The following is a 12,036-nucleotide window of genomic DNA, read 5'->3' on the forward strand; positions in this document are numbered from 1 at the left end:
GAAAGCGACTCACCGTCAGAGGCGTTGGCGACGCCCAAGTGGGACACTCCATTCAACCGGGCGTTGAACATATTGAAATGACTCCCGGTGGATACTCGACCGTCGTATGGACGCGTGCACGGTGTCGGAGACGGCCCCACGTGGAAGAAGTACTACAGTGAGACCACGGAGGAGAGAAAGGAAAGACAGAGGTTAACCAAAGAAAACATCGACAAGAAGGTTGAGATTGCGGTTGAGAAGAAATCATCTCAAACAGTCGCAACAGCGGTAGCTGCCACAAAACAGATGGTTGTAGATATGTCTAATTCCTTGGTTCCGGCCGTTTTCAATTGGACCAGGAAAAATCCAGAAAAAATGCAGCGGACTTTCCCCTTGCTGACTTCTTGGGGAGCAGCTCGACTAGCATTGCACCAGCACCTGCACCTGCACCTGCTCCCGCACCGGACGTGCTCGGTGGTGCTTCGTCTTCGGCTGAGCTCGATGCCCTCACGGTATCTGTCACACCGCCCCCCTTCAATAAATGTACAATCTCCCGTTTTCGTTGCCTTTCGGATGTCTCACATCGCAGACTTTTGTTTGCAGGCCGACAAAACCCCGTGCACCATATTGTACACCATCGGCGACCAAAAGGTGGACGTGGGGAAGGCGATGATAATTAAGCCGAAGGAACCATTGTTCCACAGCCGGCCGATCCCCCTGAACGCCTTCAAGGTTTCCATGCCCAGTGTCAAACCGGGCCACGGGAATTTGCCTCCTCCGGTACTAGGGGGGATGACGACGAGACCCCGCGGCGGCTTGGTGATTGTGGCAATGGGTGGGTCCTGTTGTGGCCAAAGAGTCTGCTTCGTCTGGAGGCGGCCGGGAGCACACCCACGAGCACGCAACCTCGGCAAGGTATGAACATCAACACCCCACCTACCCAAATAGCGTCGGGTGTCGAGTTGGGTGATAGCGGACGGGGTAAGGAAGAGGCTCCACTAGTCGCTGATGACGTTGCCATGGATGAGGATGAGGATGACGATGGCACTCAACAGTATGTCTATACTGGCGCCTACTCATGGTTTGTGCGTCATGAGTCGGTGCCTGAATTGCCATCTCTGGAGGCTGAACGTATTATGGACGACCTTCCGGTAGTAAAGAAGTCTAGGAAGAGAGCAAGGAAAGGCAAAAAAGCTGATTCTATGATCCAGCCGCCTCACCAGCCTCGGGTTCAAGACCGTATAGATATCCCCGGTGCGGATAAATGGCATATCCCCGGTCAACCAATCCTACCTATAAGAGCGCTAGGGGCCAGATTCGGCAATCTAAGGAGACTTCATGATGATGTGTTGCGGATAGAGAAAGGCCTCATCGCCTCGAAAGATCCAGGATACCCACTCTACGTGGTTAATGTTCTGCGACAATTGTCGTACGTCGACTTCTTCCCAGCGGATAAGTTTTACATATTTGACATGTTTCACGTGAAGAAGCTGGATTTTACATTTGTCCGCCTTTATGCCTTGCACATGAACTACATCATTGGGGTTGAGCAGATACCTCATATCTGTGTCGCTGACCCGTACTTCATGCACGAGGGCTTCTTGGGAGTCTGCGCAAAGCACCGTGAATACGCGAGGAATACACGTCAGTTTCATGCCCGCCAATAAGGACAAGGAGGCGATTCTCGTGCCTTATCATCCCCTGTAAGTCATCCGCACGGATATCCTTCCTTCGATTTCAATCATTCATTTGCACAGTGGAGGCTAATTAATTTGAGGTGTACTTATTTTGCGCAGCGGCGGGCGTGCCGTCCTCATCATCCTCTACCCCCGATACTCCCACGCTCTTTACATGGACTCGTCGAAGAATATTCACAAAAAGGATTAGACCCACATCAAGGATGTTCTCGACAGTGCTATGTTTTACTACGAAGCACGGGGTGGAGAGGTCAAGGACAAGAAGAGAAGGGGCGGCAGGCTCGCCTTCGGCCATAAGACCGACTTCTACTGCATCCAGCAACCGAGTGATTCTCTTAATGATGGATTCTATGTCCTACACCACATGCTGGAGTACAGACGGGATCACCAGAACCTTCGCATGTCAGCTACATCCAGCGATGCCCATATTCTGCAATGGGCAAAGAACGTAGGAGATATCGAGGATCAACGACTTCGAGCTGAGTTCTATCACATCTAGCGCGAACTTGCCCAAATCATCATGAAGGAGGTCGTCGGAAAAACAGGGATGTTCTACGAAGAAGGACAAATGTCGCGGGAAGACGTCCGAACACGGGTAGCCTCTCAGCGTCTCGACCTGAAGCCTTTCACTAGGCTCGGGGACTATCTCCCTAACTTGGATGGATGGCATGACATGTTGGAGTGATTGTCGATATATGACAATGTGTCCGTTTAGTCCATACCTTCTGTATGACGAAACTTTGAGTTATGCACGACGAAACTTTATTTGTGATGTAATTAAACCGTCCTCCTCGACTAGCGACGATCACTCTAGTTAGGGCATTTTGGGTATGATCAACTTTGTTATTCATGCTTATGATATGTTGCTTCTATTTTTGCCAAGTCTGTTTCTTTCTATTGCTCAACTATATATGTTGCATATCATCGACTCATGTGACGATGTAGGTGCATAGATCATCGATGGCGGAGAAGTACTACGCCAGGAGTATATATACGACGAGTGGCTGGAGTGTCAGGCCCAGGTGTACCGGTTTCCGGTTTCCGAGCAACAGGCAGTAGTTAGTTTAGGTTCACGCTAATGCGAGAGAGGGATATGAACTCATGTACTGCATAGTTCCTCTCTCACTCAAAGTGATAGCTCTTCTCGCGTATATCATTGTTTAGGTGGATGATGATGTAGTTGCAAGTAATCGAGACTTGTATCGCTATTTTCGAGATGATGACGAGAGACCACTTTGTGTTGGATGATGATTATGATGATGACATGATTTGATGAGACTAGTTGTATGTATATGCTATGATTACATTTGTATGTGTATGATATGCTAAAGATTATTGTATAAAGCCTATTCAAATACAAAACAAATATGCAGAAAAAGAAGTAATAAAACCAGTAGTAGCGAGGGGAACAAAGTTAGCAGTAGCGCCGCCTTACCAGTAGCGCTTCCCTATAAAAAGCGCTGCAGATAATATCAGCAGCACTCTTCACCAAAGCGCGCTACTGCTATCCATGTATAGCATTAGCGTGGGACGACAGGCGCTACTGCTACACGTTAGCTGTAGTGCCTTATCAGTAGCGCATCGTCCCGCGCTACTGATAGGCCTAAAACCCGCGCTGGTGCTAGGCTTTTCCCTAGTAGTGATGGGCAGCTTGACAATGCTAAAATTTCTATGGATAATGTGTTCCTAGTTATCTTTGCAAAACCTTCTGACAAGAACACATTTATGGAGAAGCATACCAAAGATGACAATACCTAGATCTATGTTTTATGCCTAGCTAGGGGCGTTAAACAATAGCGCTTGTTGGGAGGCAACCCAATTTTATTTTTATGTTTTTGGTTTTTGGTGTTTTGCAATAAATACACATTATTACCTCTGTAATAATTGTGCTTTGGTGTTTTAATTAGAGTTTGAGCCAAGCAAGACCTTTGGGATGGTCTATGGTGATAGTTGATTTGATCTTGCTAAAAAACAGAAACTTTTGCGCTCATTGCCAGAATTTCTGAAAATCATAGAAGCGTGGAAAAACTCTGAATTTTTTACACAAGATTGATATACAAATTGCCCAGGTTGTCCTAATCTGGCAGAATTTTTGGAGTTACAAAAGTATACGAAGTTTTCATATTGCTACAGACTGTTCTGTTTTTTGACAGATTATGTTTTCTATGTGTTGTTTGCTTATTTTGATGAATCTATGGGTAGTATTGGGGGGTATGAACCATGGAGAAGCTGGAATACAGTAGATATTACACCAATATAAATAAAGAATGAGTTCAAAACAGTACCAAAAAGTGGTAATTTATTTTCTTATACTAACAAATCTCATGAGTTTTCTTGTTGAGTTTTGTGTTGTGAAGTTTTCAAGTTTTGGGTGAAGATTGGATGGACAATGTAATAAGGAATGGAAAGAGCCTAAGCTTGGGGATGCCCAAGGCACCCCAAGTTAATATTCAAGGACAACCAAGCATCTAAGCTTGGGGATGCCCCAGATGGCACCCCCTCTTTCGCCTTTGTCTACCGGTAAATTTACTTGAGGCTATATTTTTATTCACCACATGATATATGTTTTGCTTGGAGCGTCTTGTATGATATGAGTACTTGATTTTTAGTTTGCCACAATCATCCTTCCTATACACACCTTTTGAAATAGTCACACATGAATCGCGAATTTAGTAGAATACTCTATGTGCTTCACTTATATTTTTTGAGCTAGGCCATTTTCTCTAGTACTTCACCTATATCTTTTTAGAGCACGGTGGTGGCTTTATTTTATAGAAATTGTTGAACTCTCATGCTTCACTTATATTATTTTGAGAGTCTCTAAACAGCATGGTAATTTGCTTAGGTTATGAATTTAGTACTAATATGATGGCATCCAAGAGGGATATAATAAAAACTTTCATATAAAGAGCATTGATTACTACGTGAAGTTTGATTCCTTATGATTGTTTTGAAATATAAATATGGTGATATTAGAGTCATGCTAGTGGGTAATTGTGGATTGGTAGAAATACTTGCGTTAAAGTTTGTGATTCCCATAGCACGCATGTATGGTGAACGGTTATGTGATGAAGTCAGAGCATGATTTATTTTTTGATTGTCTTCCTTATGAGTGGCGGTCGGGGACGAGCGATGGTCTTTTCCTACCAATCTATCCCCCTAGGAGCATGTGTGTAGTACTTTGTTTCGATGGCTAATAGATTTTTGCAATAGTTATGTGAGTTCTTTATGACTAATGTTGAGTCCATGGATTATACACACTCTCACCCTTCCACGTTTGCTAGCCTCTCTAGTACCGTGCAATTTTCGCCGGTGCATTAAACCCACCATTACCTTCCTCAAACCAGCCACCATACCTACCTATTATGTCATTTTCATAGCCATTATGAGATATATTGCCATGCAAATTCCACCGTTTCGTTTTATTATGAAATGCACCATAAATTTCATATTGCTTTGCATGATCATGTAGTTGGCATAATATTTGTGGCAAGGCCACCTTCATATATTTTTATACGTGTCACTCTTGATCATTGCACATCCGGGCACACCGTCAGAGGCATATATATAGAGTGATATTTTGTTCTAGTATCTAGTTGTAATTCTTGAGTTGTAAGTAAATAAATTTGTGATCATCATCATTATTGGAGCATTGGCCCATGTAAGGAAAGGATGATGGAACCTATGATTCCCTCACAAGTTGGGATGAGTCTTTGGAATTTACAAAAAATAAAAGAGGCCAAAGAAGCCCAAACAAAAAAATGATAGAAAAGAGAGAAGGGACAATGCTACTATCCTTTTTCCACACTTGTGCGTCAAAGTAGCACCATGATCTTAATGATAGAGAGTCTCCTATGTTGTCACTTTCATATACTAGTGGGAATATTTCATTATAGAACTTGGCTTGTATATTCCAATGATGGGCTTCCTCAAATTGCCCTAGGTATTCGTGAGCAAGTGGGTTGGATGCACACCCACTTAGTTTCTTTTTGAGCTTTCATACACTTATAGCTCTAGTGCATCTGTTGCATGGAAATCCCTACTCACTCACATTGATATCTGTTGATGGACATCTTCATAGCCCGTTAATTCACCTAGTTGATGTGAGACTATCTCCTTCTTTTTGTCTTCTCCACAACCACCATATTCTATTTCACCTATAGTGTTATATCCATGGCTCACGCTCATGTATTGCATGAAAGTTGAAAAAGTTTGAGAACACCAAAAGTATGAAACAATTGCTTGGCTTGTCATCGGGGTTGTGCATGATAAAATACTTTGTGTGATGAAGATGGAGCATAGCCAGACTATATGATTTTGTAGGGATAACTTTCTTTGGCCATGTTATTTTGAGAAGACATGATTGCTTTATTAGTATGCTTGAAGTATTATTTTTTATGTCAATATTAAAATTTTGTTTTGAATCTTATGGATCTGAATATTCATGCCACAATAAATAAAATTACATGGATAAATACGTTAGGTAGCATTCCACATCAAAAAATCGGTTTTTATCATTTACCTACTCGAGGACGAGTGGGAATTAAGCTTGGGGATGCTTGATAAGTCTCGAACGTATCTATAATTTTTCATTGTTCCATGTTATTATATTATCTATTTTTTATATTTTATATGCATTATTATGATATTTTATATTATTATTGGGACTAACTTATTAACCTAGAGCCCAGTGCCAGTTTCTGTTTTTTCCTTGTTTTTGAGTTTCACAGAAAAAGAATATCGAACGGAGTCCAAACGGAGTAAAACTTTACAATGATTTTTCTTGGACCAGAAGACACACGTAGGACTTGGAGAGGAAGGCAGAAGAGTCTCGAGGGCTCCACAAGCCCTCAGGACGTGCCCTAGGGGGGCGCCCCCTGGCTTCTGGGTTCCACGGGACTCCTCTAACCCTAATTCTTTGCCTATAAATCCAAAAAAATGCCCAAACCAACAAAAGCGTCCACCAAAATACTTTTCCGCCACTGCAAGCCTCTGTTTCTGCGAGATCCCATCTTGGGGCCTTTTCCGGCATCTTGTCGGAGGAGGATTCGATCATGGAGAGTATCTACATCAACTCTATTGCCCTATCGATGAAGCGTGAGTAGTTTACCATAGACCTACGGGTCCATAGCTAGTAGCTAGGTGTCTTATTCTCTCTCTTTGATCTTCAATACAATGTTGTCCTTGATGTTCTTGGAGTTCTATCCAATGTAATATTCTTTTGCAGTGTGTTTGTCGAGATCCGGTGTATTGTGGATTTATGGTCAGATTATCTACACTATTATTTGAGTCTTTTCTGAATTCGTATATGCATGATTTGATATCTTTGCATCTCTCATCAAATTATCGGTTTGGCTTGGCCAACTATATTGGTTTTTCTTGCAATGGGAGAGGTGCTTAGTTTTGGGTTCAATCTTGCGGTGTCCTCACCAAGTGACAAAGTAGGGTTAGCGAGGCACGTATTGTATTGTTGCCATCAAGGGTAAAAAGATGGGGTTTTCATCATATTGCTTGAGTTTATCCCTCTACATCATGTCATCTTACTTAAGGTGTTACTCCATTCTTATGAACTTAATACTCTAGATGCATGCTGGATAGGGGTTGATGTGTGGAGTAATAGTAGTAGATGCAGGAACGATTCGGTCTACTTGACACGGACGTGATGCCTATATTCATAAGCATTACCTTGGATATCGTCATAACTTTGTGCTTTTCTATCAGTTGCTCAACAGTAATTTGTTCACCCATCGTATTATTTTCCTTCAAGAGAGAAGCCTCTAGTGAAGCCTATGCCCCCCGGGTCTATTTTCCATCATATATTTTCAGATCTATAAACCGAAAAACCCAAAAATACCTTGCTGCAATTTATTTTGTTTTACATTTTAGTACTCTTTTATATCTAGCTCTATTAGATCTCATCCTAGCAAGTGACCGTGAAGGGATTGACAATCCCTTTATCGCGTTGAGTGCAAGTGTTTGATTGTTTGTGCAGGTGCATAGATTGGAGACTTGCTTGTATCTCCTACTGGATTGATACCTTGGTTCATAACTGAGGGAAATACTTATCTCTACTTTTCTACATCACCCTTCCCTCTTCAAGGGAAAAACCAATCCAAGCTCAAGAAGTGGCACCATCCTTTTCGGCACTAGAATAATAGGAACAGCACAAGGACTAAGGGATTCACGTATATAACCTTTGTCGAGCAGCTCCTGTACTTGACGCATAATCTCCTTCGTCTTCTCTGGATTGGTGTGGGTATGGTGCATGGTTTAGTAGCGAGGCAACGGGAATTAAGTCAATCTGATGCTCAATCCCTGGAATAGGTGGTAATGCGGGTGGCACGTCTTGTGGAAAGACATCATCAAAATCCTGCAAAATGTTAGTGACAGTAGGAGGCAAAGAGGAAGACATATCTTCGAATGAAAATAATGCCTCTTTGCACACAAAAGCATGGCAAACAGATTTGCTGCAATCTAGATCATCAATATCAGATTTGGTGGCAAGTAAACATCCACTTTTCAATTTAATTTCAGAAGCAACACTAGAAGGTTTATTATTAGGTTTCATCTGTTGCTCAAATTCTTTTGCCACTATCTCATTTTCACTCTTATTTTGCTCCTGTTTTGCTTTACTAGCTCGATTAATATCACCTTCGAACATGGAATCGGGAGTCATAGGAAGCAAAATAATATGTTTATCCTTATGAACAAGAGTATACTGATTGTTTCTACCATGGTGTACAGAATTTTTATCGAATTGCCATGGTCTACCAAGTAATAAGGAACATGCTTGCATGGGTACCGCATCACAATCAACATAATCAGCATATGTAGCGATACTAAAATGCACACGAACAGTACGTGTTACCTTAACCCTGCCTCTGTTTGTGAACCATTGGATGTAGTAAGGATGTGGATGTGGTCTTGTGGTGAGAGATAGCTTCTCCACTATCTCCATGCTAGACAAGTTATTGCAGCTCCCTCCATCTATGATGACGCGAACAAAATGCTCCTTCACAACTCCCTTTGTATGGAATAAATTATGCCTCTGATGCTTAGCTTGTGTGACATGCACACTCAAAACACGTTGAGCAACTAAACATTCATACCTGTCAGCGTCTTCAGCAGCCATGTATTCCGTCTCATGTTCAGAATCATCTCCACCGTGTTCTTCACTTGTAATAAGAGCCAAAGTCTCCTCATCATAATCACTAGCGGACTCATACCCACCATCCTCAGTAGCAATCATCACATGTTGAGATTTGCATTCTCTCGCATAATGACGTCTTCCCTTACAATGACGACAAATAATATCATGTGTGTGCAATGTTGATGCCATGGATGAAGAAGAGTTATGTGCAGGCCCAGCATGTGTGCTCTTGGCAGATAGTGGTGGTTGTTCCTGCTTTCTTGTATCACGGCTGGCGGTGGCAGCTGACGGAGGTCCCAGTGCAGCAAAATGTCTGGAAGTAGAGGATGCACGCAGAGTCCATGATGAAAGTCGACCTGCAGAAAAGTTTGTCCGCACCAATGCCTGTCGATCCTGCACTTCACGTTCCGCTATGCAAGCACGATGGAATAAACGAGTGATATTATTATACTCCTTATACTCTCGAATGGTCTGAATCTCTCTATTTAATCCACCCATAAAACATGCAAGCATAGCTTCATTATCCTCAACAATACCACATTTAATCATGCCAGTTTGTAATTCCTTATAATATTCTTCTACATGATTTTTTTCCTTGTCTTAAACGCTGCAATTTTAATAGTAATTCACGTTGATAATATGGTGGAACCCAACGAGTACGCTTAGTAGCTTTCAAAGAAGTCCAAGTAGTTGGGATATTATTGGTATATAATCTATGATATTCAGACCACCACACACAAGAAAAACTAGTGAATGCACAGAGAGCAGCAACAACACGTCTCTCCTTGGGATATTGTAAACATGTAAAACATTCTTCAGTTTCTAACTCCCAAGTAAGATATATATCAGGAACATATCTACCCTAAAATGGTGGAATATTCAATTTTAGTTTACGGAGATGGTCAGGGTCTCGTACGTGAGGTGGTGGTGCAGCGCTGCCGTTGCGATTATATGCATGTGGACGACCTGGTGGTGGTGCTGGTGGTTGCACATAGTTCTGATTCTGATCAACCTCATCCTTGAAATCGCCCTTGTAAACTTCCTCCACCTCAGCCATAGCAGCCGCGGCGGCACCAGAATTTTGTCATTCCTCAAGAGGAACACGCCTCACTCGATGGAGGGTTGGATCGCGACGTGGAGGTGGTGGTGGTGGTTGTTGTTGTTGTTGTTGCAGCGGTGCAGCCGGTGGAGGTAGAAGCGCAAGCACTTCAGCGAACTTGGCATCCAACACTACACCACAACACTACATTCCCGACAGCCAGGTTGGTCAGAAATACAGCTTCCACCAACAAACAGTCGGTCGGGAAAAACTATTGCCGGCCGATAATGTCTGTTGGGGAAAGTCCAGATGGGAAAGCCTTTCCCAACCGACATATCTTTCCTGACTGATTGCTTGATGGCTAAGGGGTATTTTTCTCGACCAATAGTCTGTTGGGCCTGCCATGGGCCTTTCCCGACCAACAGTTTGTTGGGGGCATTCATGGGCCTTTCCTGACCGACCATTTGATGGGTAATTCTCTCCGGACCAACATTTTGTTGGGCTTGGTGTTAGCCTTTCCTGACCGACTATTAGACGGGGTTTGTTTTGCCGCCCAACAATCAGACAGTGTTTCCTTTTTCCAACCAACAGTTGATCAACATTTTGTTTAGCAAACCACAACCGTAGTTAACATATGATACTAATTGTTGCGTACATATAGTTCATGTGTTCTAAAGCATAATCACCAAGACAACATACATCAGGTCCACCAAACATGTTTTTATTCCATTAACTAATTGTCACATACATACACTTTAGTCTGTTCTAAGCATTAAGACACCATACACTAGATTTACAGAAGGACAACAAAAAGATGAAAGTATGAGACATCAGATGTACAAAATGAGAACTAGAACATCCAGTTGACGCGGATCGCTGGCTTCATGATGGTTCATTGTGAGTCCAATCCTTATGTTTGCGCCCTACAGAAGTTAAACAAGTCTTCATTATAAGAATAATCAATTAATTTTGAAATTGAATGCAGGAAGAATTCACATGTGCACTGTGCACACAAAACAGCACAAAATGAGGAATATACGTGCCTAATCTATAAAAGTAGCATTTCAGGACATGAAGACCGACAATCAACTTCCAGCAGTAGCCATGGATGTGGCATAGAAGCCCTCCGCCGACTTTTTGTCTATCCATTCGAAAGGAAATGCATCATTTACTTTGTACAATTGTTGGGCATATAGTGTACCTGGGACATACTTAAGTTACTGTACATAGGTACCATTAGCCCATATTCCAACACTTGTTCCAAAAAAATACAACTGAAAAGTAAATATATATAACTGTGAATATTTTAGTAAATGCACATATTTCTAGTAGTTCATAGTGGATTTAGCTTTGACTTTAATACACCATGATAATTTAAATTGCTAGTACTGGATGATATACTCTGTTGAATTTGGCTCAAAAGGGTAAAATTTCTAGATTGTATAATCAAATCTATGAACAAAATCCATCAAAATCAGGCATTTACAGCAAGTAGACTGGGACCAATATACTATGCACCAAATAGTTCATATTCAATGCAATTACATCAGTCATACATGCCATCGGTTCAGCCAACACTACAGTAGTTGTCAAGATAGAGAACAATGCAGAAGAATAATTAGTGTTCCATGCTGCATATAGTTCACGATAGTGGCAGCACTAAAAGTGTACTTACAAAAGTAGGTTCTCGAGTTTGCTATTCGAAGCTATTTTATTTCCTAGCTGGCCTTTAAGTACCCTCATGTATGATATATCCTTGCTGTTGCTTCCAGATAATAAAAGGCATGGAAACAGTTGCACGCCACTTGTGCAAAACAGAGAAAATACACAAAATACCCCGTTTGCATTCAGTGTATAGAGAATAAAAGTTAGTTAATAATACGATGCCCCATTATAAATATAACAAAACGCAAAACTAAAATTCTACAAGATCTAGTTGAACATCAGTATAACTCGGATTTGATGGGTAGGATACGGAGACTGAAGCAATCAGAAAGAACTCACCTACGGGTGTGTGTGAGGGGGGAGGGGGCGGTCGGTGCCACGGTGTTGAGAATCGTCAATTATGGTGTAAGATGCTACTATGTCAATCTAAAGGTGGAGAGAGAAAGAGAACCAAGTTAATTCGGCAAAAAAAGAGCATAACAAAAGGTCACCACCTTTTCTCATGC

This window comes from Aegilops tauschii, chromosome 4 (genome assembly GCF_002575655.3).
Source record: "Aegilops tauschii subsp. strangulata cultivar AL8/78 chromosome 4, Aet v6.0, whole genome shotgun sequence".
NCBI classification, from domain to species: Eukaryota; Viridiplantae; Streptophyta; class Magnoliopsida; order Poales; family Poaceae; genus Aegilops; species Aegilops tauschii.